This window comes from Hevea brasiliensis, chromosome 1, assembly GCF_030052815.1.
Source record: "Hevea brasiliensis isolate MT/VB/25A 57/8 chromosome 1, ASM3005281v1, whole genome shotgun sequence".
Lineage (NCBI taxonomy): Eukaryota > Viridiplantae > Streptophyta > Magnoliopsida > Malpighiales > Euphorbiaceae > Hevea > Hevea brasiliensis.
In genome coordinates, this window is record NC_079493.1 from 74,233,327 (window position 1) to 74,241,028 (window position 7,702).

A 7,702-nucleotide genomic window follows, 5' to 3' on the forward strand; every position below is an offset into this window, starting at 1 on the left:
ATGTTCTGTTGTTATTCGTTTACAGAGGAATAAATTTTGACGCATTAGTGATTAGCCCTTAAGATAAGGATTGTGATAATAAGTGAAATTAGTTTTGAAAGAGTTTATCGGCGAAAAGTATTTTCTAACACACCATAAATTATAAAGCTAATTAGTGAGCCTACTTAATGTAAGGCAAGAGGACGTAAAAGTAAGAAGCCGGAATGGAATTGCTCTTGATAAGGGCAAGGAGGTTACTGTTAGAAATTGCTAATGGATATTGTAATCAGAATAAGATTCGAATATCAGTGAATTCAAAAAGAATAAAAGATAACAAAGTTTGATCTATTGGGATGTATCGTAGTAACTATGCAATGTTCTTGATGTTTATACTGTAAGCTGCAGATTACAGTAATAACTTGAGATTATTGTGTAGAGCTACGTACTAACCGATAGTACACCTAGATGAGAATAGTTGCCAACGGCATCTGTTTTGGCATAGTTATGCCAGGACAGAATTTAATTGTTAGAAATAAGTTTGAAAATCCTACTTAGGGATCTAAAACTCAAAAGTTAAAATATCGAAAGGTTATAGTTCAAGACAAAAGGAAGTAAGTTATAGAACATTGTGAGATAAAAAGAGTTATGGAAGTAGAGACTTGAGCAGTTGATTCATATGTAACAAAGAAATATTCGAATGTGAGGAAGACTATGGACTAGAATGGTCGGAGGACCAATGCACGATTAATTATTCTAATATGAAATCAATGGTCATTCAAGAAGGAACGTGATCTGAAATATTAGACAACATAATAGTAAGAGGAGATTGGTGTTATCCAAACAAAGTAAACATTGTATTAGATTGTTAAAAGTCTTACGATCATATAGAAAGGAGAAAATAAACGTATGACTATTGTAAGATGATTACTGGGTAAAATTTCGTGGACGAAATTTATTTAAGGGGGGGAGAATTGTAACACCCCTAAGTTCGGTAGTGCGTTCTGCTGCTCCGGTGACCGATGTTGTCGGACACTAGGATGCCTAGAACCACACTTCAATGAGAGTGAGGAGACATAAAATAATGAAATAAAAGAAAAGAAAGTACAAGAAAAACAAAGGAAAAATGATTGCAAAGAAATGTGATCAAGTTAAGCAGTAGGAAACCTCACGATGGGTGACCTTTGGGAAGTCACGGCATGGACCGTTGATCGTACAGGCTGAGGAACCACGAAAAACATTTTGGGAAATAAATAGATCCTTGTTTAAGAATAAATATCATTAGAAATATCAAAGAAAAATTAAATAATTAGTACAAAGAAAAGTGAGAAATCGAAAAGCAGACAAAACCCAGAATACCGAAAAATCGTGAATGCCACGAGCAGGGCATTATGGTCATTTGACGTCCCGTAGTGTCTTTTGACCTAAATTTCCATTAAAAATAAATATTATTACACTTATAAAATAAAATAAAAAATTAAATTGTTGTTACATAAAATACATATGGTAAATTATGGGTTTAATGTTTAATACATGAATATTTAAATTATTATATGATTAATTGAATAAGTGGACCACTAAGGATTAATTAAATACATAGTGGGACATGTGTACACTTAAAATGCAGCTGAATAAGTCATCTTCCTCATTTGCATTCAAATTGCCGAATTGAAGAGTGAAGGAAACTCTATAGCCATTTTTCATGCAAGCTTTCTTAAGTCTCCATTTTCAACTCCAACCTCTTAGTGTTCTTCATTAAACTTTGTCTACACATCACAAGGAAGATATTGATACTAATTTTGAGAAGTTTGATGAAGGTTTAGCAAGTTACAATTAAAGGTAAGTTTGCATTTTTGAGAATTTCTTTGTTAAAGTTTATGTTCATGTTATGGGTGTTAGTTTGGTGAAAGAAAATTTTGAGTTTGAAGGGTTATTGTTGTTTTCATTTTGGACAGCCATGAGTCACGTTTTTTATGAGATATTTGTGCATATAATTGATGAGAAATGGTGTTGATCATGATGAATTAGTAACCTAGTGAATTATTTCATGTTTATGTGGTGATTTATGCACTTGGATGGGAAATTGTAAAATGGACGGCACTTTGATGTTGAAGAATGGTTTGTGGCAGCTTGGGGACACTTGAGTAATGGTATATATTGAAGGAAATGTATGCAGAATATTAACCTAGAAGGATTGATGATATGTATGTAGATTGATCTTGTAAAGTGTGTGTAAAATTTGTAATGGTTAGGTGTGTTTGTAATAGTACTTAGAAATTGTAATTGTTAATGATATTGGTGTGTTGAGGCTGATTGGAATCTGCCCAAAATAATGTTAATGTAAAGTAGAAAGTGCTTTTGGTAATGTACCAAAACTGATTTGGTAGGGTATGGAAGTAAACCTTGCAAGGTGAGTATGTGTTTGAAGTTGGGGTGTGAAATGCATATTGAGGGCAGTGTATATTTTAGCCTATAACCTTGAATGTGTAACCTCAATTGGTATGAGACCAATTTGGGGTGAAACTAGGCACAAAATGTGCCAACTTTCATTGAGAAACCATGCCAAAATTCTGCTTGCAAGGTGACCTAAAAATTTGACCAATTCGGATTAGGTGCAATTAGGACCTGAAAAATGACCAATTGGGCATCAGTGAGTGTTTAGGCCATAACTCACTCAAACCAGGTCCAATTGACCTGAAATTTTAACCAAGAATAGTTAAGACCCATACCTACAAGTCTTATGAAGACACCAAAGCCCAGAAATGACCATAAGCAAGTCAAACAACTTGCACAAGTTCGGGTCCAAAAACTGGCCGAACCAGAATTGACCAATTTGACCTAAAATTGACCTAAAATGGTACCACTTGACCAGCAATAGTGTAATGACCATAACTTGGTCTACTTAACTCGGATTGACCTGAAATTTTGCACCGCGTGCAATAAGACCTAGATCTACAAGTTTGTAGTTTCGACCGAGACCGAAAACCGAGGAACTAGATCGTCCGGTTAGGTCAAACCAGTGTCCCGGAATCCAGCAAATTGCATTAAAATGCACTAAGCAAGGAAATGACTTTGGTAAAACATACCAAACCTAAAACCCTATCAAATGTGACATATTAACGACACTAAAACCTAATTTACCTAAAAGCAATGAGGGTCGGTATATTAGTTGATTATGTGAATAATTGAGTTCATTGAATTATTTACCAATCACCATCGTTAGAGTGAATTTAATTTGATGCTGAAACACTTGAATTGTGTTTCTCGATTAACAAGGACTCAAAGAAAAGGGAAAGAAATCTGAGTCAAGACCAGGAGACAAATATCAGAGGTTTGTGCACAACGGCTATAGCTTTTGAATTAATAAATTTAAATAAATATTGAATATTTGTATATTATTGTTTTAAATTATGTTTGTGCACAACAACTGTTTCTTTTGAATTATTTTCAATGGAAATAAATATTGACTATTTGCATATCATTGTTTTAAATTGTGGAAATGTGTTTGGTGGACACTTATTGATTGAAAAACATTGTGAATGGTTTGAAACTGTGAAAAATTGTTTGAATGATATTGATGGATACTTATTGATTGAAAAGCATCAGTAAATGGTTTTTGTGGAAATTGAAGTGAATTACGAATTGTGTTGCCATTTTGTGAATGAAATTGTAACTTTGGAAATTTATTGGATTCTTACGGATCATTGAATAAAATGTTTGGAATTGTTTTGACTCACAATTGGCATGACACTGATACTATGTTCCTCCTCCATTAATGGGGTGAGTGTGATTATTCCTCCCTCTTTGACTTATCAGTCTGGGGTGAGTATGATTATGTTCCTCCCTCTTTGACTTCCCAGTCTGAGGTGAGTATGGATGAGTTCTCGTTATATAGCTAGCTCCCTCCCTCATTGATTTTGATTATTGGGGTGAGTATGTCTTGTCGTGGTGTACAACACGGCATATATGGAAAAATTGTGTCATGGCCTAAATTGTGTTATAGATTGGCAACATCAGTATTCTTGATTATTTGATCGAATTGTGTTATTATGTATTGTGAGATTGTGAAATTGATTTAAACTCTTATTGACATATCTTGTCTATTGAATTCAACCATGATCTGACTTATTGAAAATTATTGTGATATTAACAAATGGAGTTTAAATTCTTGTTGACATTTATTGTCTTGAATTTAACTATGGTTTTAAGTATCCACTATTGATATGATTTATGAATTGTGATTTAAAATTTGTATTTGGTTAATGTTGTGCACCACTGAGACATTGTCTCAAATGATAGCTTTATTCTTGTCGCAGTAGAGAGACAGACAGTATGTGAGCTAGGCTGCTAGTATCGCCAATGAGAGATTTTTGGGTATAGTGAGTATACCACATGTGGCATTTTGTATCAGAATGTATATTCACTGTATGTATATTTTGTTCTTGGTTTTGAGCAGTTGTAAATTTAAGTTGTACAGTAAAGTTGTAAAATAATTATGAGTTATTTGGCTTGTAAAAATTGTGTTATATCTTTGTATCTTAGTCTTTGAAAATCACTGTGGATTTGACTTGAGAAATGTGTTGTGTTGATAAAAATGTTGGAGTTGAGATTTGAAAATATATTGAAGTGCTTTTTACAGGTTTTCTGAAGAACTGTTTTGTCCAAAATACAAATGGCACCTTGCCAAAATTTTTACAGATATTCCAAATAAATCAAATGAGTTAGTTGTTTCACTTGATTCACCAAAGTCTTTCACACTGTAAATAGTGCTCACCACTGTAAAAGAAGTAAGAAAAGTTTTTAAAATCCCTTGTAGTGTATTTAATGGATTATCAGTAGACGGAGTTGGTAATTCATTAGGTATACTACGGGATCATGTTATGCCTTACAGAGGGGTAGGGTGTGACATAGTGTATTTAATGGGTTATCAGTAGACGGAGTTAGTAATTCATTAGGTATACTACGGGATCATGTTATGCCTTACAGAGGGGTAGGGTGTGACAAATAATCCAGTATAGGTTACTTGTGCAACCAAAAATAAAAGTTGATAAATTTAATGAAATAATGAATATAACAATTACCAAATAAATAAGATTACCAATAATTATAAAAAATTTGTCTGCATGAGACATCAATACACTCACTGCATATTTATTTTTTTTATTAGTTCTTTTTATTTTATTATTGGCACCACTAAGCATTATTGCTTAACGCGTCGCTTTTTGTCATGCGTAGGTTCTGGAGAGACAGACAGAGAGCCCAGCAGATCACAGACTGGGTGAGGTCACAGATCTGCCTAGCATCAGAGTCCCCTCTCATCTACAGTGCATCAGTGGTAGGACCTTTAGGTCTCTTTTGAAATTTTGTTTTTGCATTTTGTATTAGGTAGTAGTTTGTGATTTGTAAATTATGAACTCATGTAAATAGTAAATTTATGTAATCATATGTTAATGTATATATTTTGAAGAATTTTGTTAATTAATATAATTTGAGAATATCTTCACGAAATTTTAGTTGATTTTGAATTTGAATGAAATTGTGGATTAATGTTGAGAACTTGAAATGATTGCTAATGTTGAGACCATGTTGATGGTTATTGGAGTTTGAGAATGATTGGAAATGATCATTGGAAGTGTTTTTCACAGGTTCCGAAGAACTGTTTTCTCCATTTTTAGCCGGTACTCTGCCGGATCTTCTATAAAATTTTCGGAACCTCAAATAAATTATAATTTCAATAAATGACTTAAATGAATTATATTTCATAAATTGTACTTCATAGCTATAAAAAAAATTAGAAAGAATAAAAAAAATGATTAAATTAAAATAGGGTATTCCGGTTCACTGCGTGGTATATCTTGCTCAGCTACACTGTAGATGGGTAAGGGGTGTCACATTTAGTGGTATCAGAGCACGGTTTAGGCGTTTTTGGGCCTAGATCGAGTCCATACCATGCATTGTATTTGCAAGAGTCGAGGTGACACTAATGCAGATCTGTTTGTCTTTGTTATTTTGAATAGGATATGGACCTTACATCTCAGAGGGCAGTTGAGGAGGAAGTGGAGAGTCATGCTCCACCTGCAGCAGCTGACACTGGGGGTAGGGGAGAACCTGCTCCACCAGCTCCAGTAGAGCCAGCTCCAGTAAAGCTTGCTCAGCCTCCACAGGCTATGTTCCAGCAAATGGCCGAATTCTTCAGACAAATGGCTGGGGTAATGCCACCACCACTACCACCTCCACAGCAGAAATCACATCTGGAAAGATTGAGAAATTTGGAGCAGTGGATTTCTTTGGCAAGAGAGAAGATGATTCTGTTGCAGCCGAAAACTGGTAGAACAGAACAGCAGAGTTTTAAAACAACTCCACTGCACTCCAGAGCAAAATCTAGAAGCAGTTGTATCTCTATTGCAAGATGATGCCTACTAAGGGTGGGATACAATGTCTAGTAAAATACAGCCAAAAGTGATAACTTGGGACTTCTTCCTCTCAGAATTTAAGAAAAAGTACGTGGGTAGTGTATACATAGAAGAAAGAAGAAGAGAATTTATTAACTTGAGGCAGAGACAGCTGACAATGGCAGAGTATGAAAAAGAATTTGTCAGACTAAGCCGCTATGGAAGGGAGATAGTCCCTAATAAAGCCGAGAGGTATTAAAGATTTGAAGAGGGATTAAATGACAACATAAAGATCATGATTACTGCCTTGGGAATCACAGACTTCACCAAGTTAGTGGAAGCTGCTATAAAAGTTGAAAAGGTTAGAATAAGTGAGCAGACCAGAAGAGAGAGACAGCAGAAGAGGGGCCAGGGTCAGTCTAGTTCATCTCTTGCACCTGGGAAGAAGTTCAAAGGTCCACCTGCACAGAGTTCAGGTCAACCACAAGGTCGTGGTCACCTCGGGGCCTGTGCCACAATTCACCCCTAGGAGAGGTCAGTCCACACCATCAGTGGGTACTCTCCAGGGACGGGGTTTAGGGGACCAGCCCCAGCATCTTCTGCATGTCCGCATTGCCTGAAGTGGCATAAGGGGGAGTGTTGGAGAGTGACTGGTGCCTACTTAAGGTGTGGGTTGATAAAGCATCAGTTGAGGAACTGTCCACGCAAAACTACTACAGCTGCTCCAACTCAAGTAGACAGACCTGCTCCTACACCACAAAGGGGTAGGAAATCTGGCAAATCTGAGGCAGTGGGACCATCACAGAGACCTACATCTAAGCTAGCACAGAGGCCTGAGGGCAGACCACCTGCCAGAGCCTATGCCATGAGAGCTCAGGAGGAGCAAAATGCCCCGGACGTCATTAGGGGTACGTTCTCCCTCTGTAATACATCTGTGCATGCATTGGTGGATCCAGGATCCACTCATTTATACATCTGCATCAACCTACCCATAGAAATGGGGATACTAGTAGGGGAGAGTGACCAAGACATTCTGGTCACTAATCCATTGGGCCACAGTGTAATGGTAAACAAAGTGTACAAAGGTTGCCCGTTAAGGATTCAGGGGTATGAATTCTTGGCAGACCTAATTGAGTTGCCTTTCCATGATTTTGACGTGATTTTGGGAATGGACTGGTTGTCATGTCATCAGGCAATGGTTGATTGTAAATTGTAGAGAATTTCTTTGAAAACTCCTGAGGGTAATGAGATCACAGTTGTGGGGGAAAGGACAGATTTCTTATCCAATGTCATCTCAGCCACAGTTGCAAGAAAACTGATGAGAAAAGGCTATG